Source organism: Oryctolagus cuniculus, chromosome 15, assembly GCF_051225735.1.
Source record: "Oryctolagus cuniculus isolate XC-2025 breed Fujian yellow rabbit chromosome 15, ASM5122573v1, whole genome shotgun sequence".
Classification (NCBI taxonomy): Eukaryota; Metazoa; Chordata; class Mammalia; order Lagomorpha; family Leporidae; genus Oryctolagus; species Oryctolagus cuniculus.
In genome coordinates, this window is record NC_142881.1 from 6,187,679 (window position 1) to 6,213,050 (window position 25,372).

At 52.3% G+C, this 25,372-nt stretch overlaps 1 pseudogene; it reads left to right on the plus strand.

The window, feature by feature from the left end:
- Positions 1–24,814, plus strand: part of LOC100341903 (POU domain, class 5, transcription factor 1 pseudogene) — a 36,513-nt pseudogene extending 11,699 nt beyond the window's left edge.
- The last annotated feature ends 558 nt before the right edge of the window (positions 24,815–25,372 follow it).

Consider the following 25,372-nt stretch of genomic DNA (forward strand, 5'->3'; position numbering starts at 1 on the left):
GCTGTTAAGTTTTGATTGACGATTGACGTCCATACAGAAAAGCACACAGTGTTTGTATGTTTTACCAAGGTTTACAAAGTGCACCCTCCTGGTAACCACTCATCTAAGAGCCTCCCAGAATCCCAGAAGCCCCTTGGTGTTCCCTCCCAGTCTCTGCTCACACCCGCACACAGACTGGTTTGCTTGTTATCAGGTTGATATGTGGGTGGGCGTGTGGCTCAGCAGTTGACACCCTTGGGATGCCTGCAGCTCACGTCAGAGTGTCTGGGTTCAAGTTCCAGCTCCATTCTGATTCTAGCAATCCTACTAATGGGTACCCCAGAAGGCAGCAGGGGAGGGCTCCTGCCACGCGTGTGGGAGACCCTGATGGAGTTCCTGACTCCTGGTTTCAGCCTGGACCACCCCTGAGTTTGCAGGCATTTGGGGACTGAAATAGTCGATGGAATACACCCCCCCGCCCCCATCTCTCTGCCTTTCAAATTAAATAAAGTTTTTCACAAAGAGTCTGTGTCAACTGCACATACCCTACGCACCCTTTGGCACCTGACTTCTTTCCGTCACGTTGTGCTTGTGAGACTTGGCTGCGCCGTCCCACATTGCAGCTGTTCATTTTTCTCCTCGCGATGTCACAGCCCATTGTATGAACGTAACACAACGCATCTCTCCATCCTAATGACAACCTTTGGACTGTTTCCAGGCAGGACTGTCGCTGATGCTATCAACGTCCCTGTCATATCTTTTGATGCACCTCTGAGAGCTTCAATATTGGAATACACCTGGGAGTGGAATTGCTAGGTCTTGGGGAACACATATCATTAGCTCTTGTCTGTGCTGCTATTTGATCTCTGTTTTCATACTTAGCTTAACAAAACTTCAGTCGGTTAAACCCACAGATACCTGTCGGGTTCCTGCCATGTCTGGATGACGCCCACAAACTCTCTCACCAAGCGCTCACCCTCACCCGGAGAAGCTGGCTCCACTACTGCCTGAGGTTCAGCCAAGGAACCTCAGGAGCGTCACGTGCCAGGAGTCGAGAAGCTTCACGGGCAAATCTGCAAAACACGGAGGCTACCGTGCCTAATAACGCTATTTACTCAATAATGCGAGTTTCCCTCCTGGTTTTTAAAACAGATGTTTAGCCAGGAATGGACGTTATTTATGAATACAAGATAAAATTGCTGAGCAGTAAGAAAGTGAGTGAAGCGGATGAGTCGAGCACACTGTGTCGTACTTAAGCTGTCATTTAAATTACAGGCGCTTTTGTGGCTACAGGTGTTCTAGTAAGAGCTCTCACAGGTGGGAGAGGCGCTGCGTGCCCCTTCATTCATACATTCGTATTTCTCAACAGACATTACTGGGCCCCTGCTGGGGAGTAGACGATCTGAACCGAAAGCTCAGATAAAATGGTGCAGGATCACGAGTGTCCTAGGTATTGAAAGCCGAGGTTCTACAGGCTCCACTGAAACCAAGGCAAGGAAAACGCGGAAGCAAACTGCCAGGCACTATCCAGGTTCATGCATGAAGGCTGTTAGGACAAAGGGGGAGTTGGGAAAGGCTTCCCAGAGACGAGACATTTGGGCTGGGTTTTGAAAGATAAATAGGAGTTCTTTAGACAGATGGCCAGAGGATAGGGTTCATGAAAAAGGCATGAGTGCATAATCAGAAATGGTAATGCACGTGCGGCTCCAGGCGTGTGAGGGAAGGAGTGAGAAGCCAGGGGGAGCGCGAGACAGATGTCAATCTTTTCAGAGAACCCGAATGCCAAGGATTGAAATTCTATTCTATATGTTCTTGGGAGCAGGGTAACGACTCAAGCAGATTGGTAGCAATTGTTAACATGTAGAAAGCACTGCGCTGGTTTTTCTTTTTTTGTAAATAACAAAATGCTAGTTGGGACGTTGAAAGATCCACATGGGACTTCTCGGCTTTCGCCTTCATGCCCGGAAAAAAAATTGTTTAAGAACATAAGGGGTCAGTGGTGGAGGCCAAAGACGGTCGCTCATCCAATGATTAGGTTAGAGCAGGGCGGTTGATCCAAGTTGTCAGTTCAAGCAGGGATTCAGAAAAAAAAAAAATCAAGAGCACTTTAAACTTCGTCATCATATTAGAACAAAGAATGTGTCTGTCTGACAATAGATTAATACAGATGCGAGACATTTAAAGATGAGTGCCATCCCACACTGGCATTCCTTTTTATATATTTTCATACCTGAAATTTTACAACAGAGCAAGAACTTAGAGACATTTGCAAATCATCTCTTCGAGTAATCTAGATTATTGTGACAGTTTAATTTTCCACTTTTATGATTTTCTACAATTGTTCTGACCGCTCCCAATCCTAGAGCAGTTTTTCAAGGACTCGTCTACACTGAACCTTCTCAACAGCATTCAGCTTGTCTTGCCTGGACACAATTCTTTTTCTGGGTTCACGCGTGTATTTCCTCAGGTCACACGATAGTTAATAACTTACCTGGGGGCAGCAGCAAGAGCAGCCGACATAAAGCAGCCTGGGAACTAACAGAGTGGGCTCTGGGCAATCCTAAAACAGCTGGTGGCGAAAATACGCAGCCGACCTACACGGGTGGTTCTCAGAGCACAACCCCTAGACTGGCGGTGATTTTTAAAATTTAGGAAACATTAAACTGGTTTTTTTTAAAATATGTTATGTTGTTTCATCTGAGAACTTACTAGAAATGCAAATTCTCCAATCTGCTCCAGGCCTCCGGCGTCAGAAACTGGAGGGCTGGAGCCCAGCAATCCGTGTTATAACAAGCTCTCCGGGGGACTGTGGGACTCCCTGGTGCTGGAGAGCCTCTGCTCTGGGAGTAGTCCCTCTCCCCCCACCCCTGGGTGCTTTGTACACAGGCAGGATCAGGTGTCACCTGGGGACAGGATCCCAGTTAGGGGAGCGTCTCGTGCATGGCTCTGTGTGTGTGTAGCTTTCTCTGCTACCCAGATTAAACCGGTCTGTGTCAATGCCTCTGAAGCCCACAACACACGCCCTGGACCACTTCTGGCCTAAGCGCAGCCGGGCAGGCACTTGCAGTCCCAGAGGCTCTGCCCCTGGGAAGCAAGCCCCTTGGGCACGCGACGTGATGGTGACGGTCACTCTGCTTTACTTCTCTCCTTCTCCCTAAACCCTCACTCCTGCTTCCTGAGATCACTTCCCAAATAAACCACCTGCTCCCAAACTCTTGTCCCAGCTCTGCTTTGTTAGCAGTGGCCCAGTGGTGTACTTGCATAAGGACTTAGCTTAGCCTAGCTACAGCCGTGATTCCCAGCTGCAAGGCGGGCTAAGTGGAAAACACCCAAAGTAGATCAACTGAGGATCTTGCTTAGCAGAGATGAGTGGAATGGGTTCTTGTCTTTGCACAGAACATGGGACAGGAGCGGTCAGCAAGGTAGCAAGGTTTAACGAGGCAGGGCGTCCACCAGAACGGATGGGCACCTCTCCAGACAGGTGCTTGGTTTACCCTTAGACTGCAGTTTCCAAGGGAATGGGTCCTGTTCCTCCTGCCGGTGCCCCAGTCCTCCCTCCTGTCCTGGACAGTTTGCTGAGTGTGAGTTCGGTGGAATTCCGCCCACGGTTTTACCACCCAGTGTGATCAGGCTGGGTAGCCCACCTGCTACAGGGCAGAGGCAATCTCCCTAGGGGGCTTTCCTTGGGGGAAAGGCTGGGACCACCAGCAAGGCTCGTGGGGCAGGGGCAGGACTTTGTACTGTAAAACCCTGGGCTGCTTCTAAGGTGTGCTTCCAAGGCCTCCCTTTGATTTCGCAGACACCCCCCCCCCCATACACACGTAGGCTGGTTTCTAACCTCCTACCCAACAGTGTCAACTGTGGAACCACAGAATGCTCTCACAAGTTCTCCTGAATGTCAGTTCTTGGAACTGCACAGAGCAAATGGATTTCATTACATCCACAGTGTGACACCCCCCTCCCCTTCGCACCTGCCCAGCAGCACCCAACCCCCACTGCTCGTCCCCTCCCCTTGCTCTAGGCCTCCTATCATGTTGACTCTGCGCCTCCTGGGTCCCTCAACCCGTGAGGAACTAGGGGAAGGGATCCCCGAGTAATAAGGAGAAGGCGTTGACTGAGGGCGGGGCCCGCTTCCACCAGCTGATCACCACTGAGACCCGGTTTCAGTAAACACCTGCTTCAGGCTCCCTTCATGTTTCTGAGTCCCTCCCTTGGTGGGCAGGTGGACCCTGGTTGGGTTACTTCTCACACACTTCCAACACAGTCAAGACATGCTCAGCTTCCCAACCACGTGCTCGCGGCGCAGTCTCCTCTCCGTAAGGGCAATCGATTGTGTGGAGCTTAGCTTGGCATCCGCCAATAGACATTCAGAGTGTTGCAAATCACAGCTTGAGGAAAACTATTGCTTTAGAAACACAGAGGTGTTTCTACTCATACATGTAAACCTAGAGGGAAATTTTCAAAAGTAAGGTTGCGGGTCCAGGGTATACACATTTAAAAGTTGTATCAGCGCTGCCAGATTTCCCTCTAAAAGAGCTGTGCCAATTTGAATGCACACCCAAAATGTGTGATGCTGCCTGGTGTACTCTGTCTCCCCATCACTGAAAGTTATCGATCTTTTGCAATCTCAGTAAAAATTAGCATCACATGGGTATTTTACTTTATGCTGCTGTAATGATAAGCTTGTATGAACATGAAAAACACTTTAAAGATTATATAATAGTCCATCTGTTGGATAGATCATTCCCATTTGATTTTACCATTTTGCTTTATTTTTTCTAGTCTTGTGCTATTATAAAGTATGATAAAATCAACATTGTTATAAATATTTAACCATGTCTCTATTTTAGATTGGAGTTTAGAAATTGGACTGTGTGACAAAAACATGAATTTTCTTTTTTCCTGAGAGCCAGAAGGAGAGACAGCTAGAGCTCCCATTTGCTGGTTTACTGCCCAGAGGCCCACGAAGGCTGGGGTCAAAGTCAAGGGCTAGGAACTCAGTCCATGGCTACCACGTGGGTGGCAGAGACCCAAGGACTGAAGCCATTACCTGCTTTAGCAAGGAGCAGAGCCACAGGACTTGAAGCTCTGCGCTCCAGTGTGGGGTGTGGACGTCTGAACCACCAGACCGAACACCCCAGTGCGACGTAACTTCCCAGAGCGCTGAGTCACTCTCCACACCAGGCTTAGCAGGTGAGAACAACCATCTCACTCCCTTCAGCGCGATTGTTCTCACCATATCTGCAAAGGGAAGCCGTGGTGTGTCATTGTTGCTTTTATTTTAATTTTGATTTCTGGTAAAGCAAAAAAAATTGCATGTATTCTCCATTTGTATTTTTCTTTTGCCGTGTGCTGTTTTTCTTAGTTTATTTTTCTATTGTGCTGAATATCTTTCCTATTGGAGAGTAAAAACAATTTATATTAATTATCTTAACATCTAATCTCTTAATTTTATGGTCTCTTTAAAAGGAAATCTATCAAAAATAAACAAGGTCTAAACATAAAAAATATAAAACATTTTAATGAGAGACATTAAAGGAGACTCATGTGGAGAGGAAGCCCATGTTCATGGATAGAGCAACTTCCCTTCTACGTTTGTATTATCTCTGAAATATGTATTTTCATCACATACATGGTACAGTTTTACTATGAATATATAAAACATCCCTTTTCCATGCCTTTCTAAGGGCAGTCCTCAGGCATTCTTGCTTTAGTTTTTCATGTGTTCATGGCGCTCATGCTTCATTATCTGTAGAGCGATTTCTTCCAGAACTTCTGGTGAACAGAAGCCCACCGTTCTCACGCGTCAGACTTGGTGATCTTTCCTGTTGTGAATGCCCCCTTAGGCTTTGCCAAAGACATCTGTTCTGGCCCAGGATCAGAATAGTTCATCCATATTTTCTTCTAAAGTTTCACTTGTGATAGTTGAATCTTTTTTTTAAAGGATTTATTTATTTTATTTGAAAGTCAAGTTACATTGGCCGCAACAGCCGGAGCTGCGCCGATCCAAAGCCAGGAGCTTCTTCCGTGTCTCCCACGTGGGTGCAGGGGCCCAAGAACTTGGGCCATCTTCTACTGCTTTCCCAGGCCATAGCAGAGAGCTGGATCAGAAGTGGAGCAGCCGGGACTTGAACCGGCACCCATATGGGATGTCAGCACTGCAGGCAGTGGCTTTACCCACTATGCCACAGCACCGGCCCCGCTAGTTGAATCTTTAAACCACCTGGAGTTGATAGGGACTTGATTTCATTCTGCATGTAGATCATCAACTCTCCAGCCCGTGTATTGAAGTCTCTCCTTACCCAGTGATTTTCTGTGCCACCTCTGTCACATTTCAAAGTTCTGCACATGCACAGACCTGGTGTCTCTGCTCAGTCCTTTTTACAATTTGCCTGTACCTGTGCCGAGGCCGCGATCTCAATTACTGTGTCTTTAAAATAGGACTTGAGCTCCGACAGGGCAAGTGCCTTACCTTTCCTCCTTCTGACGTGTGCTGGCTGTTCATGCTCTCGGGTCTCTTACCGCTCCATGCAAGTCCAAGAATTAGTTTGTCAGCTCCACACTGAACACAGAATAGAACCGTGCTGTTTCTGTGGATCAAACGCGGGGGACAGGGCTGGAATATTATTCACGAACACAAAATTTCTTTACATTTATTTTGGCCTCATTACAGAATTTTGTGTATTTAAGCTTTGTTCCTTTATATCTTTTTGCAGGTTTAATTGAAGGTATTTTGCAGTATTACTGGGTTGCTGCTATAAACAACCATCTTAGTATTATATTTTCTAGCTGTTCATTGCTGGTTTATACTAATGCCACTGGCATTCATCTACTGATTTCATATCCAGCCATCTTGCTCAGGTTTCCTTTCATTTTAAAAATGTGTGGCTTATTGGGGGTTTTCTTTGTATTCAGGAATATCATAAGCAAAAAAGAAAGGATAGTCACATATTTCTTCCTTTCCAACTCTTATATTTTTTATTTATTTTTCTTTTTTAAAATTTTTTGACTAGAACCTCCAGGAAAAGTTGAATATCAGTAGTATTAGTGGATTTTCCTGTCGTATTCCCACATATCAATATGGCAGAAACAACCTAGTTGAAATATAGAGAAGTCGGATCAAGAGAAGGAAAGTGCAGCGAAAGCCCACAGCGAATGTTACGTTATAGACATTTAATCGGCACAAGTTAAGGAAGCTGACATAACAAGTGTCGGTAGGACGTGGGCCACTGGGACCCCTTGACCTTGCAGGAAAGGCCTGGGCAGTGGGGGGAGGGGGGAACCCAGGACCTGTGAGCCAATGTCCTTGTTCTGGAGCGTGGGTTAGGTGGTCGGCATAGATGCCCACAGAAACCCCTAAAAATTACACAAATGAGTACATAAAAGGAGACCTGAACGGGACAAATGATGAGGCTTTTAATGAACCATTTCCACAGGCAACAGAAGCCCAAAAGAAAAAATAAAGAGGGAAAAAGAAGTATTGAAAACAAAGTAATATGCGCTCCCATCACATGAGCAATCTTTCAGCCGACTTTCACGCCCGTGTGTACGCAGTGAGAGAGGGGTGCCCAGACAACGCAGCTGGAACGAGGCTGAGATCCGCTCTCCGTGCTGCTTTCTAAGTTAGTCTCTTACGTACTTACAAGAGTGTTTTTTAAATTTCTCTCTCTCCTGACTCAATCTAATGCTTTCCTGTTCAGAAATGTTTTGAAGGAAGAGTCGAGAACATTGGGTTGAGTAAATGAAAAAGCAGCTGAAAAGAGAAAATGACGTCTGACTCGGATGTTTCCTTCGTGGGTTGTTAAGAAAATGGTGCAGAGAGGGAGGGAAAAAGAGAGGTCTGGTGGCAGGACTGTTCCCAGGGAAAGACGATGTCTACAGCGTTCGAGATCTGGAGTTGAAGGTGAGCATCCAAGTGGGTGTTTGGTGGGCAACGCAAGCTAGAGGTTCGGTTGCGAGGAAACAGAAATACATCAAAGCAGAGATGATGACTGAGCCAGGGAAACGTATGTGCGTGACGGACAAGAAATAAGAAGGACGTGAAGACGGCTGGTGCTGAAAGAACAATGTTAGGAAGAGAAAAATCAGAGTTCTGTGAACATCCACCACCGGGGAGAGAAGAGAGGAGGAGAGAAAGCAAAGCCTGGGGAGGCAGGGATCCGAGGGGCAGGACAGGTGGGCAGTGGGGCACCGACGCGAAGGCCAGAGGTGAGGAGTCTGGGGAGGCCTAGCAGTGGTGCGGGTGGAGGGGGATTAACGTGTGGTGGTGGCGGGGCTGGCACGGGGGTGGAGTCAGAGGCGCTAAGGGCAGGGAAGAAATGGGAACAGCCCGGGGCACCCAGCAGGGCGGCAGCTCTGTGCCATGCGCCCTCAGGACGTCCACCAGCGGGTTCTTCCAGCTTCCCGGGAACCCTGCCGCAGGCCACGGCCCAGCCGGGCAAAAGCCAGGTCCTCTGCAGGTCGCCAGCCCTTTCTGCCCAGCCTGGGGAGCCTCCGGCCCAGGGACGCCCCGGTTTCCCAGGACTGAATGCAGCCCCGGCGCTAGCAGATGCCGAATCGCTGTTTGCTGGCTGGCTGGGAGGATGAAGACATTTTAGGAGAAGCCTTGGAGGCTCCTGGCTGCACCTGGGGAACCGTGCACGTATTAGCATACTGTCAAAGGAGAACACCAGGCTACCCTGTTCGCAGCTTAGGAAATGAACAAATAGATCGTGGCGTGCAGGGAGCAAACTGCCAGTGGCCAAATGTGTTTTAATTTTAAATAAGTACAAGGGGACCCCGGGGCAGCAGGTTGAAGGACCGCGGATCCGAACTGCAGCATCGTCATGTCCTTTATTTTCTCCCATATGCAGTTTAAAAGCATGAAGTACGTGCACAGTTGCTAATGTTCCTGGAATGATCAGCAAACGAAAAAGCCTTCAGAAATCACATTTACTGCTTTTCACAAGAAATTGAGACAATGTGATATCCAGAGCTTAGATTACACAAGAGATTTATATTTCTCTCTTTTTTTAGATCTCTTTACTGATGAGAAAGGGGAAAATAGCAACATGGAGGGGGTATCTTGCTTTCTACCTAACACGTGATTCCTCTGACAGCACAAAGAATCAGGTAACCCTACAGACAACTGACAAGCTAGCTAGTGATTGATTAGCTGTGCAGTTCTCTAAATACTTGTACATACCAACATCTGAGGCTTAGCATTCATAACCCATTAGCTCCAACGTGTATATTTATGGCTTGATAATCAGCCATCGTTAACAATGAAGAAGCAACGCAGTGTTCACGTTTAGGAAGAACATACAAACGGAAGAAGCAGTGCCAACAACACAAGAACATCACCTTGCTCCCTTCCATGAACAATAAAGAATTAATCTCTGTATTTTAATAGTTAAATCATATCTGCTATTCTGTCTTATCTCAGCTGCCAGAGCTTCAGGCAGATTTTCCTTTTTCACATGAAATTTACAATGTCAACCTGGTTCCTACGTTAGGAAAAGTTGCATTAAATTTACCAGATTAAAGATAATCAATCCTCCTGTGGCCCTGTCTACATAGTCAACCTACAATAGCAACTATGCAAACAAATCCACTCAGCAGTGTCTTTCAGGCTGATAAAATTATTCAACACCCCCTTACGGGCTTCAGGAGGTGAATTAACTTCTCTGTAGCTCAAACTCACCCATGGTAATGCAGAAATAATGCCACCCACGCTAGCCTCCTCTGATTATGGTAGGGGGCCCGGGAGCAGGGGTCTCACTACGCACTGGGGTACCACACAGAGGAGGAGGGTGCTGACTGTACTTCACTCCCCGCACAGTGGGAAATCCGAATGCACCTGCTGAGGGGTCGAGTGCCTGGCAGCAGAGGGCCTCCCACCTAACATCTCTCCTAAAACTCAACGGTGTTGGTATTCTTGCTTGCTACATTTTCACAACAGCCAAAAAGAAGCAGCAGCCCAAGTGTCCATCACGAGATACATGGATAAACAAATACCCCTCCGCACACACACACACACACACAGGACTGTCCTGCACCCTTTAAAAGGAAGGAAACCCCGGCCCGTGCTACAACACGATGGACTTGAGGAAGTTGTGCTATGACGTCAGCCGGTCACAAAAAGACTGGGAGGTCTGGGGAGTGGCCAGGTTCACGGAGACAGGAACGGTGGTGGTCAGGGCCTGGACAGGAGGGGACGGGGTGGCTGTCTACAGAAATGGAGTTGGTTTCTGTAACAAGAAAAGCTCTGGCGACCAGTCACTCAGCCGTGCGAGTGTATTCAATGCCATTAAGCCACACTTACAATGATCAAGATGATAAATATTTAATGTGTATTTTATCACCATTAAAAATTTTAAACAAAATTTTAAAAAGCGATGAAGCTATCAGACAGCAAAACAACAACATCAAACAACAACAACAACAACACCTCCCAACAGGGGCATCCAGGTCAAGGTGGCAGACTGGGCCCAGCGTGTGTGACCTTCTCCTGGGACTCCAGGCAAAGGACACTCAGGGAATTTTTAAAATGTGGGCGCCCACATCAGTGAAGGGACCACAGGGAACAGTCGGGGATAAGTGACCACCACGAAGGCCATGGGGAGCCCCGGCCACTGGGGCAGGTGAGGTCAGGTGCCCAGCAGTGCTCAGAGTCTCCAGACACGAAAACCACGAGTGCCCGGGGGGCGGCGCCTGTGGGATGGTCAGGCCCCCGGTCCACCCACAGCTCCCTCGCTCTGCAGACTGAGCGGGTACCATCACCCAGGGGAGCACCACCCTTAGTCTTCCCTGACTAAGTCTACTAGGAGTGCAGGCTGAACAGAGGCGGCTGGTGAGAGCGCGCTGGCTCCAGAACAGGACCGGCCCCTGCCGGGTCACGGGTCGTGCTGTCACAGAAGCCGCTGCCGGCCCCGCGCCTCCGTGAAGGCTGAGCCTCTGGGTGCCAAGGCCCCCCTGTGCCGCAGGCCCCCGGGAGACGTCTCCAGGCCTCCTCTCTGAATACTCGGGGTACCTGAGGAGAGTCTGCAGCATCAGAGAGAGAGAAGAATTAGTACCTTCAGCAAAAATGACTCTGCCAGAGACAGAGATAACTGAGGGCCTGGAAGAGGCATTTTGTTTTTAAAAACCCTCGAATGTGCTCCAAGAGATCTGAGATGCGGCTGCATCATTAAAATGAGAGTTAGGCGCTATGGCAAAGGAGAGAGAACAAGAATTGAAAGTGGATGTGATCATAATAAATAAGATGTGGGAAGATGACGGAAAGGAGATCTGGTACAGCAGAGGCAGGAGAGGACAGGGAGAACACTACAGAGTTCTCAGGTAGGAAGTTGACGCACGAGGCCCAACATTCCTTTCGAAGGATTCTGGGAGTGGACTGGGTGTTTGGCACAGCGGTTAGAGCGCTGCGTGGGACGCCCACATCTTATGTCAGAGAGCATGGATTTGAGTCCCGGCTCTGTTCTGATTCCAGCTTCCTGCTAGTGTGCACTGAGAGGCAGCAGGTGGTGTTTAGGGCCCTGCCATAATGTGGGAAACCCAGAGCGAGGTCCTGGCTTCTGGCTTTGGCCTCAGCTTTGAGGGCATTTGGTAAGTGAATCAGTAGATAGGAGATCTCTGTCCGTCTCTATTTCTCTCTCTCTACCTCTCAAATAAATAACAAATAACTCAAAATAAACAAAAAAAAGGATTTTGGGAAAAGAAGATACAGAAAGGAGGAGGTTATTGAAGATGGGCCGGCACCGTGGCTCACTTGGTTAATCCTCCACTTGCGGCACCAGCATCCCATATGGGCTCTGGGTTCTAGTCCTGGTTGCTCCTCTTCCAGTCCAGCTCTCTGTTGAGGCCCGGAAGGGCAGTGGAGGATGGCCCAGGTGCTCGGGCCCCTGCACCCACATAGGAGACCAGGAGAAGCACCTGGCTCCAGGCTTCGAATGGGCACAGCGCGCTGGCCGTAGTGGCCATTTGGGGAATGAACCAACAGAAAGAAGATCTTTCTCTGTCTTCTCTGTCTCTCTGTCTATAACTCCACCTGTCAAATAAATTTAAAAGAAAAAGTTATCAAAGAAATTATGGTAGATAAAAATGCTTGGAACAGAAAGAAGTGAGACTTCCACTTAAAGGCATGATGGTGGGGGCCGGCGCCGCTGCTCACTTGGCTAATCCTCTGCCTGTGGCGCTGGTACCCCAGGTTCTAGTCCCAGTCGGGGCGCCGGATTCTGTCCCGATTGCCCCTCTTCCAGTGCAGCTCTCTGCTGTGGCCAGGGAGTGCCGTGGAGGGTGGCCCAGGTGCTTGGGCCCTGCACCCCATGGGAAACCAGGAGAAGCACCTGGCTCCTGGCTTCGGATCAGTGTAGTGCCAGCCGTAGCAGCCATTTCGGGGGTGAACCAACGGAAGGAAGACCTTTCTCTCTGTCTCTCTCTCTCACTCTCCAAAAAAAAAAAAAAGGCAGGACGGTGGCAAAGACTACACGTGGACTTGCTAGACATGGAAGCCGGCACTTCCCACAGCACACCTGGAGTAACGCCCCGCCTGCTTCATGCCAGCAACTCTCTACATTCCATCAGAGAGCCTATGATATCAGGAATGGTGTCAGAGAGCCCCGCTTCTCACCCCCAAGAATGAGCAATATTGCGTCTTAACCAATGATAATAAATTCCATTCTCTCCCATCAACAGTGTCTAGGAGGTTGAGAGGTTGAAGGAATGTCTGCCAGGAAGATCTGCCTTCGCGTGGAGAGTCAGAGCCCGGAGAAGAGAAGGGACTTGCTTCACGCTCGTACCAGATGTCCGTGGGCGCTGTCTGCCAACTCCAAGGGCACGCCCAGCAGTGACAAGGTTCCTCTCCACGAGGCAGGGTGGATAGGAAGGGCCTGGGCCCTTCACGGTGCCACCGACCTGGGCACCTGACCCGGAAGCACCTACTTCTTCAGGGTGTTGTTGAAGCCACTGTTAATCAAGTTTGTTTTGTTTTTGTTTTACTTACAAATGAAAGTATTCCTCACTGACAAAACATATCTTTATAAAATTCCATAGAAGCATGAATTAATGAAAGATCCTACAGGCTTCCAGAGGGGGAAAAATCACAAAGCAGCTGCACTGGCCGACTTCTCATCGACCAAACGGAGGCTGGAAGTCACCAGGGCAAGAGCCTCAGAATGCCACAGTGCATCGCTGTGCACGCAGCACGCTGCAGGTGCAGGCTGGAGAGCACGTGGAGGAGGGGTAATCGGAAGTAGTTCAATGAAGTTACCACTTTCACAGATGTCAGAGGGGAGAACGGATTTCTTTTTTTCTTTTATTTTTAATATTTTATTATTTTTGAGAGGTAGAGTTACAGACAGAGAGAGGGAGAGGCAGAGAGAAGTCTTCCATCTGCTGGTTCACTCCTCAAATGGCCACAATGGCCAGAGCTAGGCCTATTCGAAGCCAGGAGCCAGGAGCTTCTTCTGGGTCTCCCATGAGAGTGCAGGAGCCCAGCACTTGGGCCATCTTCCACCGCTTTCCCAGGCCATAGCAGAGAGCTGGATTGGAAGAGGAGCAGCCGGGACTCAAACCTGTGCCGATCTGGGATGCCCACGCTGCAGGTAGAGGCCTAGCCCACTACGCCACAGCACAGCGCTGAGAATTGATTTCTAACCTACCCTATGAGTTTCAGGGGCAGCCCAGTGTCTGCATCTCAAACACCCTGCTCCGGATCCAGGGGGTCCTGCTCACCCTTCCTCTGAACCCAGGATGGTGCCAGCTAGGCTTCCTCCTGTCTGATACCTTCAGGGGAAAACTCAGATAGGAGCTTCTTAATATTTACAGCCATAAAATCCTTTGTTTCAGGAGGAGATATGTGAAGACAAAGATCCATCTCCTTAAAAACCCCGGCCTCAACTGGACTGTGTGCTCAGCCCTCTGCCTCTATGCTGAGTCGCCTGCCTGCCTGGCCAGGTGTAGTCTCTCCACTCAACCACGTAACCTCGCTCCTTCCCCCTGTCCGAGCCACTGCACTCACTCTCTGTCAGGTCCCGTCTGGAGGGGTGTCCATCCGTCCTTATGGATGTCCCTTCCTAATAAACTTTGTTACTTTACTTTCCACTACTCTGTCTCACGCCTGAATTCTTTCTTGCGTGAAGACAAGAACCCTGCCATTCACCGGTAACACAGTCACAATAATGTGCATGTTGATTATTGGTTTTCATTATATGAATCAACCTGTAGCAAAAGAATGAAGACTGACTTATGTAAGAACATATTTTTTAAATATTTTATTTATTTATTTAATTATTTGAGAGGTAGAGTTACAGACAGTGAGAGGGAGAGACAGAGAGAAAGTTCTTCCATCCGTTGGTTCACTCTCCAAATGGCTACAATGGCCGGAGCTGCGCTGATCTGAAGCCAGGAGGGATCCGGGCCTGAGCCTCTGTATCCACCATGCTCCGTCCCTGGAATTGGTCAAATCCACTCCTTCTTAAATCATGTTTGGGGCCGGCACCGCGGCTCACTAGGCTAATCCTCCGCCTGCGGTGCCGGCACACCGGGTTCTAGTCCCCGTCGGGGAGCCGGATTCTGTCCCGGTTGCCCCTCTTCCAGGCCAGCTCTCTGCTGTGGCCTGGGAGTGCAGTGGAGGATGGCCCAAGTGCTTGGGCCCTGCACCCCATGGGAGACCAGGAGAAGCACCTGGCTCCTGCCTTCCGATCAGCGCAGTGTGCCAGCCACAGTGTGCCGGCCGCGGCGGCTATTGGAGGTGAACCAAAGGTAAAGGAAGACCTTTCTCTCTGTCTCTCTCTCTCTCACTGTCCACTCTGCCTGTCAAAAAAAATATATATATATATAAAATATTAAAAAAATATTAAATCATGTTTGGCAGAAAACATGCAGTTGGTGCCCACTATTGATGAATGAGTGAACGAACTAACAGATGGCAGAAGGAGGAGGGTGCACCTCTGCAAGGCCTCACAGTAAAAGACTCTTGTAGGTCCAGGAGGACGGAAAGGCCAGAAAACAGAGACCTTTCTTGGCTTTCTTGGCACCATGAGACTCTCAGGGACAGGAGGGGCACCCATGATTGCTAAGGTGGAATTTCCAGTTAGCTTGGCAGGAAGGGGATAAAATTAAATTTAAAGAGGAAAAAGAAAACAGCACCGAGTGCCTTCTAAATTTGTCATTCCAATAGCTACAGACTGCGGAGCGCCGTTAGCACCCCTGTTGGACTTTAGGAACGTGGAGGATCAGAACACCAAGTAACTTGGCCAAGGTCGTTAAGAATAGCAGAGCTGGCCTTGGAGCCCGCCTGGGACCCCAGACGCCGCTGCACTCACCTAAGTTCCATTCTGGGCCAACCCCACTATTATTTGTTACACAGACTCTGTGGGCACCCTGGGGATGTCTTGCAAAGATAACATTGTTTTGCCAGGAAAGTGAGCTTGAAGGCCTTTTGGCTCCCACCACATGGGTGGAGCAGCCACTGCAGAAGTGGGTGAGGCCGGCTCTGCTGGGTCCTGAGGTCTGGCGGGAGCCCCATGTCTGCTGGCAGAGGAAAGGAGGGGCAGCGGAGAGCCAGGCCATGGGGTGTCCACAGCGAGGACACAGGATCTCCAAGCACCTTGGAAAAGAAAGAAATCCCTTCTTGGGGTGGACCTCCTGCAGCTGGGCCACCGCCTCGCTGAGACGCTGACTCTCAACGTTCCCGGCAGCTGCGGGAGCCTCTGGCTTGCAAGAGTGGTCCCCTGTGGGAACAAGGAACATTGCTAAACTTAATTTTAGCCCAACGTTGGATTTACAGAAATAGTGAAGCGAGTGTGGAGTTCCTGTGTGCCCACACCCAGTTCTCCCAGTGACCAACTCCACGTGTCAGCATTGCAGGGTCACAGGTAGCAGACCAGTGCTGGTGCATGGTTGTTAACTAAGTGGGGACTCGCTAATGCTTAAACAAGGCTTGACATGTGGTGAACTGAACAGTGACGCCTAATTACACAGACTTCCTTGGGTTTCCCTTTTTCTGGCCCAGGATTACATCCAGGCTACGACATTCAGTCATCAGGTCTCATTAGATGTGACATCACCATACCCCTTGGTTAGGACTATTGGGTTTTTGGTTTTTGTTGTTTTTTTGTTTGTTTGTTTGTTTGTTTTAGTTTTCTTGTTTCTGATGACTTGACCACTTTGAGAACTATGGACTAAGAAGCTCGTGAGGTCCCCCTCTTTCGGAATTTGCCTGATGATCTTCTCATAATTAGACTGGGTCATCTACTCTGGGGCAGGAGACAACAGAGCACAGTGCCTCTCATGACGTCACCCCAAGGGTGTGCGCTGTGCACACAGCTTACGCTGCTGTGCTGACGTGGTCACCAGGCTGGAGTAGTGTTTGTCAGGTAGGAGCTTTTTTTTTTTCAGAGTCCAGAACTGGAGGGGCCGTCACAGGGCATGGCGACACGTGGGGCTACACCTCCTTCTGCTCCTTTGTTCCTGCAACCAGGCACGCCCCCTACTGGGGAGACAGGACCGTCAGATTCAGTAAACACACACCATCCCGAGGGCTGGCACACCGCTCTCTCCGAGGGCAGCCTCCGAGCTGACCACCACGCCTGTACCTCAGGAAGGCTGCTCACGCATCCACGGCCGGCTACTTCAGGGTGGAAGGGTACAAGGTTCGAGCCACAGGCTCCCTCTCAGACCTCCCCCACCCACAAGTGGGTCCCCAGCGGGACGCTGTGCCTATGCAGCTACTAGACAACAGTCCCAGCTGAGGCCACGTGGCCACGCAAGGCAAACCCTTATCGGTATAGATATCCCTCCCTTTGAGGACGAAGCCCTGGCCATTCCAGAATACAAGGGCCCAGTGAAGCTGGCTTGCCTCTAAGTGGCTGGCTGACCTCTGCGAGGAATCACGCCCTCTCGCGGCTCAGCTGGGGAGGCTCTGCCACGCCGGCCCCTCCATCCCTGCGCCCATGTGGACAGTGATGACGTCTGGTGAGTATCACCTGGCCAAGACCGCTGCCTACTTTGTTGTTCAAATATCCTTCCCGTGCCTCCACACCACGCCTCCTCGCTTCTCATCTTTCAGTCTTCTCCCGTCCTGACGAGCTGTGCAGGTCACCAGTGGTGCCCAGGAATCTATACATATCACTCTCCTTCCACGTGCAGGGGACAACGCCACCACTTCCCAGCGGTCCTTGGCCTGGCACCCACCCAGTGGTTTAAAAAACGACTCTAGGTGAGTGTTGTCGCCTCAAGGTTGGGGGGCTATGGGGGTGTTTGAGATCCGTGTGAGACATACTTGCACCAACACCAGCTGACTCTGTGCGTCTGCCCTTAGGTCTACTGTTCCCATGACCCGGAAGGATGAGTTCCAAGTGAGCACAATCATCAAAGTCACTCGCCGACATGGGCCGCAACAAAGCACGTGTGCGATCCAGAGCACCGTGAGCATTCTGCAAGAAGCGGTTCATCCTCACGGCCGGCACTACGAGGTCGGCCGTTTTATTAATGCTTACGTTTTACAGATGGGAACGTGGAGGCTCCGAGAAGCAACATCGCTTTAAGTAATACCCAAATCTGTCTGACTCTCGTTTACTTTTTTAAAGAATTATTTATTTATTTGAGTTACAGGTCTTCCATCTGCTGGTTCACTCCCCAGATGGTCTCAACAGCCAGGGCCTTGCCAGGCTGAAGCCAGGAGCCAAGAGCTTTATCCAGGTCTCCCATGTGGGTGGCAGGGGTCCAAACACCTGAACCACTTCCACTGCTTTTCCCAAGCCATCTGCTGGAAACTGGATCAGAAGTGGAGCAACCAGGACACCAATCTGCACCCATACGGGATGCTGGCACCACAGGCGGCAGCTTTACCCACTATGCCTCTATGCCACAATGCTGACCCTCCCATATATCTTAGTCATGCCCATATACTTTTTTGAGGGCAATCACACCGCTTAAAAATGTCATACAGACAAAGCCATAGGTGTCAGCACACAGATACACTCCCAGACAGGTGCACTGGACCAGGTCTTTGATGAACTGGAGGAATGAAACCACTCCTGCCTGTGCCTCTCATTGACTGGACCTAATGGGAGGACGTCAGAGACAAGAGAATCTACAGACGCCGTCCTTGTACCCCAGGGGCCTGGGGCATCTCTGGAGCAGGATGGTGGGGTGGAGAGCAGACACACAGAAGGTGATCCGGACCTTGCTCGTCATCTGTCTCTCCGACTGAATTGTAAGCTCCAAAGGAGCAGAGCTGTGAGGACCCTTGGGTCACTCAATGATCTGTCTCAGCACCTAGCACTGCGTCTGTACAGAGCAGATGCTTGGTAAACATTTGTCCCATAAGTGAACGAACAGTCACTGCCCGCGCCAGCTCTCCATCCAACACCAGCCGGGGCAGGATGTGGCCAACCACAGCAGGGAGCCAGATCCTCCCTGCGCCCATTGGTTTCTCTGCTGTCGGTGGCCGATTCTGCACAGCGCTGCAGCAGTGTCGTGGGTAGTGGGGGTTGCCAAGGCTGTGTGCACACGAGGCTGAAGTACTTGCTTTCTGGCCTCTTCAGTTCTCCGATCCTTCCCGCAGGGAGACAGCTCATTCCCGTATTGCTCAGGGTGTGTGGGCCTGGGAGTCCGGGAGACACAAGAAGCTAGTCGTGGAGAGTGACCCGCTCTCAAAGCCCAAGCAGGGCGCAGGTGGGAAACGACTTCCCAAGCCAGGCTCTGTACAGTGACTTCCTCTGCACAAGCCCCGAGAGATGCCCCAAGAAGGAGACACCCTCACCCAGACGTCAGCCAGACGTCACATGTGAGACCACCATGCCGTCTGCAGCGAGAGAATCCACGTGATAAGTGTTCCCTGGTTTCTCACCTCACCGGTCTCGGGGGTAGATAATGAGACCCCAGGACGGGTCTACCGGAAGAGCTTCCATTTCCCAGGGGTCTCGGGGTCTTGCAGAGTAGGGTCCTGTTCTGCATGCTCCCTTCTCACCAGAGCCAACGTCCCTCAGGGCTTAAGGGCAACCCGGAGCCACACTTCTCCCCTCTGCTGTGGACCTGGAGCCACGGACTCCATCCTAGGTATCTGAGTGGGGGGCGTGGCAGGGCGGGGGCCACAGAGCGTGGGGCAGTCCACATTTCCAAAAGCCTCAGCGTGGAAGGGGGCGTGGGCTGTCCCTTCATGCCTGCCTCTTCTGCTGCCTTCTGGGCCCCCTCCCAAAGAGGCGGGTGGACTCTTCCCTTCCCCGTCTCCCCTGGGGTTTATCTCCTGCTCCAAACTCCAAAAGCCCCAGAAACCCACACCACAGAGCTCACCAGAATGCCCACAGACCTCAGCCAGCCCAAACTGAGTGCACTCAGAGACAGCTGTGCAACACCACACCCACATCTGCTGTCCCCACGGACACGACAGGAAGTCATTTGCACCTGGGGTCATCCTGCCAGAACACATAGCCGAGTCCTGGCTCACCGGAACAAAGTTTGCTGACACAGCACTCTGGTCACGTTGCCTGGGGCATCGCCTTTGGGTGAATGAATTATCCCCAGGGATCAGTAACTCCCTGGTCAATTTATGTGCCTGGAGAGCCACATCTGCCGTACTACATGAATTGTGGGTCTGCTAGCCTGCTATGCATGCGGACGTTTTTATGGGCTCGACTTATTACAGGAAGCTTCATATTGTCAAGTGCAGCAGGAGTAATATCATTAGTATTTCATTTGGAGAAGTCTCGTTCCACTGTTTCTCAGAACAGACGAATGGCTTTGGGGTCATTTGAGTGACCTACTGTGACCTCCACTGGTCTTGCTTGCAGTCTTCCTTCGATAGCAAAGAACAAGGAACATAAAATGGTGTTTCTGGGGCTGCCAGGGTTACCTGTTTGGTTGTCCGTTGTAGAAAGTGCTGAAGGGCAGCTGGAAAGAAAGCTCAGGTGGGCACCTGGCACGGGCCCACCGACTCACGCTGTTGTTAAATACGCAGAGAACATGGTATTCACAGTAGCCTGATCCCTGCCCCCACCCACTTCCTCGCAGGCAGCACATCCGGTGACGCGGGCGTCCGTAAAGAAGCAAATGGAAAAGATTGCGGGAGTGGGGATGCTGAGATGGCAGAACCACGATTCCAGGAACGCCGGCCAATCAGCATGGAGGCTGGGCTGGGGTTCAACACAGCTGCCCCCCAACGCCACCCTCGCGCCCCGGATGGAGCCCAGGTGGCAATAAGACCGCCGGGGCGCAAACGCGTCTCTCGCCCGGTGCATTCCATCACAGCAGTCTCTGGGGAAAGCGAGGGACCCGCGTCCAGCGTAGGCCACGTCGGGGTGAAGACGAAGACGCAGCCCTACAGCTGCCCCGGGAGGAAGCTCGGAGCACTCGGCCGTTAGCACCTACTGCCTGAGCACTTCCTGCGGGCTGGGAGGGACGGCCGTTCCTTTTCTTTAACACTGACATCTTGGCTCTGAAGACAAATGTTTGCTCGCTTGTTTAGAATAAGAAATGAGTGGGCTGGGTTGTGTCTGATTCGGGGTCCTTAACCCGCCCAGCGGCTCTGAAGGCAAAAGGTCTGTTTAAGGTAGGCACAGCATCTTGCGAGGCCGGCTCAGGGCCCCCTCCTGTACACAGAGAAAGGAGTGAGACAGGAGCACCTCTGTTTAGGCCTCACGCTGTGCAGAAAACAAAGCATGGCTTCCCATTCCGCTTTCTGTTTGGTAACAGATTTGGTGCCATGATATTGCCTCACATCTGAAGTTGACCGGCTCGCGGGAGGGGTCCACTGGCTGGGCTGAAAGGAAGAGCTGGGGGCTGGAGGGGGGAGGCGTGCGCTGCACCGCAGAGCGTTTGCCTCGCAGGACCTGCCTGAGCAGAGTCGGGGCCTTGGCTGGCGCAGCCTCTGTCCGACAAAGAAATAGGACTGCAAGCCGGCAGCGGTCACTGCAGGCAGATCTCCCTGACCCCTGAACGAGCAGGGGCTGCTGTCAGGTGGCCCGCGCACCTGTCAGGTGGTCCACCCACCCCCCGGAGGAACCGCGCCTCTCTGAGCACAGGCTGAGACTTGGAAGCGAAACGGAAAGAGGACCAAGCACCGAATGCCTGGGAACCGTCTCCCGAGCCAAAGTCATTTCTGGGGCAGCCCCTCCACCCTGCTGACACCTGCGTCCAGATGGACACTCTGACCTTGGCACGGCCACTCAGGTCCTCTTCTGTCCGTGCTGGGCCTGGCCCTGGCTGGAACGCCACGGAGGGGCGGGAGGGGGAAGCCATCTGCTGTGGGAGGGGTTGGCTGCGGGTCCTCTCGGGAGACAGGTGGTTCAGCGGCGGGGAGAGCCCACCTGGCTGAAACGAATCTGAGAATGGCTGTGGGCCGGGGACATGGAGCTCACAGGCAGACGGGGCCAGGCAGAGGGGCGGGCAATGAGGAACTGGGTCACCCTCGGTGTGGCCCGGACCGACGTCCCTGGAACCCAGCCCTGCCAGCAAAGGCAGAGCCGGCACCCCAAGGTGAGAAGAGAGGACTGGAGGCCACAGGGAGTAGGCTGGGACCCGGGGGTGGGGGCTCCCTATGGCTGCACCGTGCTGTCCATGAGCTCTCTGTCACTGATCACCCCAGGAAATGCTTCTGGAAAATGTCTTCTTCGGCTTAGTCCAGTCCAAAGTGACTCCTGGGGTCAGGTTATCACAGACGGGGAGTGCTGGCATGGGGATCCCCCCAATGGTGCATGGGATCTGTCTCCACCAGCCCAGCGCCCCCCACAGCTGGGTGCAGCACCAAAGGGCTCCAGGGGACCGTCCCCTGACAGGGAAGCACTCTGGGCAAAGCCCCCAGGATCCAACCCACTCGGGCTTGACCTCAGCAAAGCCGCTGAGCTCTGCACGCCACAAGCACTCACGCGCCAGGTGACGGAGGCGGATCTGGCAAACAGAACATCTCTCCACTGCCAGCAGGAGCGAGGAGGGTCTTGCAGCCTGGTGCCTGTGAGCGTCAGGGCTGCAGGTCTCAAGTCCTGCGATCTTGGGGAAGTTACCTCCTCACCTGAGCCCGCATTCCCGCACTGATACAGTGCTGTAGCAATGCCTCGGTTATTTGACGCTCGCAGAAGAGTGACGGGACAGGCAGGGAGTCTCCCTGGTTATCCTTTCTTCAAAACTCCTTCCGTTAAAAAAAAACTCTGTGGTTCCATGGGTAGTGGGAAAATCATCCTTAATCCGTCACACCTCTGGAACACTAGCCTTCGAGGGCCGACTTCATTTGCACAGGTGGGGGATTTGATAAGAAGAAGCTGCAGGTGCACCTAGACTGGATGGGCTTGCGCAAATCACTTTTCCTGGCAGCTTCAGGGCAGACCCACAAAACAAGTGGACTGCACCAGCAGGCTCCCTTCTGCACCAGTGCCAGTCACACAGCCCTGGTGGCCTCGCCTGGACCTCCTCAGGGAGGGCCTTTTTCTCGCAGAGATTCCTACCCAGCTGATGTAGAAGGGGTGTGGTCTTCAGAGCAGTGGCCCTGGACCAGCGGGCAGATCAGGACCAGCCAAGAAGCTTTGCCAAGTGCAGCGCAGCCAGTGCACCCCAGGGCTCCCTGTGTGATGCCTGCAAGGGAGTGTGGGGTTCCCGCTTCCAAAAGCTGGAGTTTAACAGAAAAAAGAAACCGAAAGTCTGAGAGTGAATAGCACCAAAAACAGTGGAAATTTTAAGAAAAAGGAAGGGCAGGTTGAAGAGTTCCTTCTGAGGTTGATCAGTTTTCCAAAACGGCACACGAATAATTCATTATTTAATTAATTCAACATCAACAGGGCGAGTGTCTTGGTATAGGCAGTAGAGCTGCCTGCGACCCTGGCATCCCATACAGGCAACTGGTTCGTGTCTCGGCTGCTCCACTTCTGATCCAGCTCCCTGCTAATGGCCTGGGAAAAGCAGGAGAAGATGGCCCAAGTGTTTGGGCCCCTGCCACCACATGGGAGACCCAGAAGAAGCTCCTGGCTCCTGGCTTCAGCCTGGCCCAACCCTGGTGTCGCAGCTATCTGGGGAATGAGCCAGTGGATAGAAGATTGCTCTCTCTGTCTCTCTCCCTCTCCCTCTGTAACTCTGACTTTCAAAATAAATAAATAATTTTAAAATCTACTCTAAAATTAATAATAGTAATTCAACATCACTTTATTGATCACCCAGTAAGGGGTACATCACCACACACTGGGGGTTCAGACTTCTGTATGAGCAACACTTCAGAGGCGGAATCTCCCAGACCCCAACTCTCCAGACAAGGGAAACAGGCCCAAGACGGAAAGTGAATGGCCCACATCACACAGTGGAGCTGGAGAGAATTAGAAGCCAGACCCCTGGCACACTCACATCCAGCCCCAGCTGCTCACCGGGGACAGTGGACGTGTGCTGTGTTACCTATCAATGTTTTTCTGCTGATTCCAAGGGTCTGTGTTTTCTCCTTAAAGTCAGAGGCTGTGACCGCGCAGGCTCCAGCCTGTGCCTCCGCCAGGCAGGGATCTGCTGAGTCATGATTCCCTTCCCGGGAGCCGAGGGCCTCACGTGGCCCCAGGCTGGCCTCACGTGGCCCCAGGCTGGCCTCACGTGGCCCCAGGCTGAGCTGTGTTTGCAGCACCTGCCTGGCCCCCAGAGGCGGATAGGAGGAGGACAGACCCCACATCCACACCGTTCTGCTTGATCCTTCCAAAGGGCTGAGGAGGTGGATGAGAGAGGAAAACCCAAAAGACGGCGGTCAGCGAGAAAGGGGTGGGCGTAGGGGTGGCATGGCCGTGGCTGTGCAGGGGCAGCTGCTTCCGGTCCTGCCCTCTGCTTGGTGCAGGCCACAATCTTGCTCGCCCTCCCAGCTCTGGGCACGCATGCTCCCTCCGCGGACTCCGCACCCCCTCAGCTCAAGCATCACTTCTGTTTCCACTGCCCCACGCTGCCAGGGGCTCTGCTCCCATCAGTCCCACGCCCAGACCCCTCTCGGCTCTCAGCTGTCCACGCAGGGCTGCATCGGTCAGGGGTCAGCTCCTTACAGGCCGGAACCCCATTTAACCCAACATGTGACTCCCTGATCCCCGCCACACACACATTCCAGGTCACCTAGGATGGTGCCAAGCCCAAAGTATGAGCTCAGTAAATTTTTACTGAAGTTGAGAGAATGACAGAGTCCAGAACTATTAGAAGCAACAACTGAGAACTCTGTAAGAATGGCTGCTGAAAGTCCTGGCAGCAAACACCCGGGCCGGGCGTTCCTGTGGGGAGGACTGGGTTTGCAGCCGGGGTCGTTATCTTAATTGTTCAGCAGGAGTCAGCACGCTGCTCGCTCTCTGTGCCAGGCACCGTCAGAAACCACCCCAAACGCGGCCATGGAAAACCAGGGCCCAGGACCAGGCAAGGAGGGAGGCCTGCCTGGCACTGTCAGGCAAAGGCAGGGTTAGAGTGAGCTCCACCTGGCACGCCGGGCCCCGGCCTCGCCCCACTCCCCTCCCTGCTGACAACAAGCTCAGGCTTAGGCGCTGCAGGGCTTCTGTGGGGTGCCAGGCTACGCTGGGCGGGTCTCCCAGCATGGCTGTTGCAGTGACCGTTGGCTGCCAGCTCAGCTTGCAGGCCGTGGGGTCTAGCTCAGCGCTGGACCCCTGGGCCTCTTTCCCCTTCCTCTGGGCCCCGGGGCCTCTCCCTGTGATGCCGCCTCACATTCTCTCCAAGGGACCACAACAGCAACAGCTCCAAAGGGAAGGAGCAGCACTGCTCCAGGTCAGGCTGGGCTGGGGGCATCTTCACTCTCACAGCAGCCGTTGGTCAGCTCAGCCTCGGGACCCAGGCAGACCTGGAGAGGAGGGAGATAGCACTACCTCTCGACAAGGACAGGATCAAGGACGTGCAGCCACCTTAACGCACCATGATGCACTCATACACAATCACGCCGCTGCCCAGGCCCAGGGAATTCCAGACACAGGGCGTTCGGCTGTGCTGCTGGAACCCATCCTCGCCAGCTTCTCTGAGCCTCAGTGTGTCACTCAGAAGACGGTGATACCAACATCCGCCCGACAAGCACGTAGTGAGTGCCTGCCACGAGCCAGGCGTGGTGGCAGGTGCTGCACGTGTGCGGGCGAGCGGGACGGATGCCTCTGCTCCCAGGGAAGAACAGCCTGGGAGAGAAATGGGTCCGTCACACAGGAAGCCGTGGGTAAACGGGTTCTACGCTGGCGCGAGTTCCGTGAAGGAAAGGAAGAGGACAGGTGGGGGCAGAGGGGGGACCCGGAGGTGACACTGCTGAGACCTGGAGGGGAGGTGAAGGCGCGCGTGGGGTTAATACTCTGAACAGAGGCTGCACCCACGCGGGAGACCCGGAAGAAGCTCCTGGCTCCTGGCTTCAGATCAGCGCAGCTTCGGCCATTGCAGCCATTTGGGGAGTGAACCAGTGGATGGAAGACCTCTCTCTCTCTCTCTC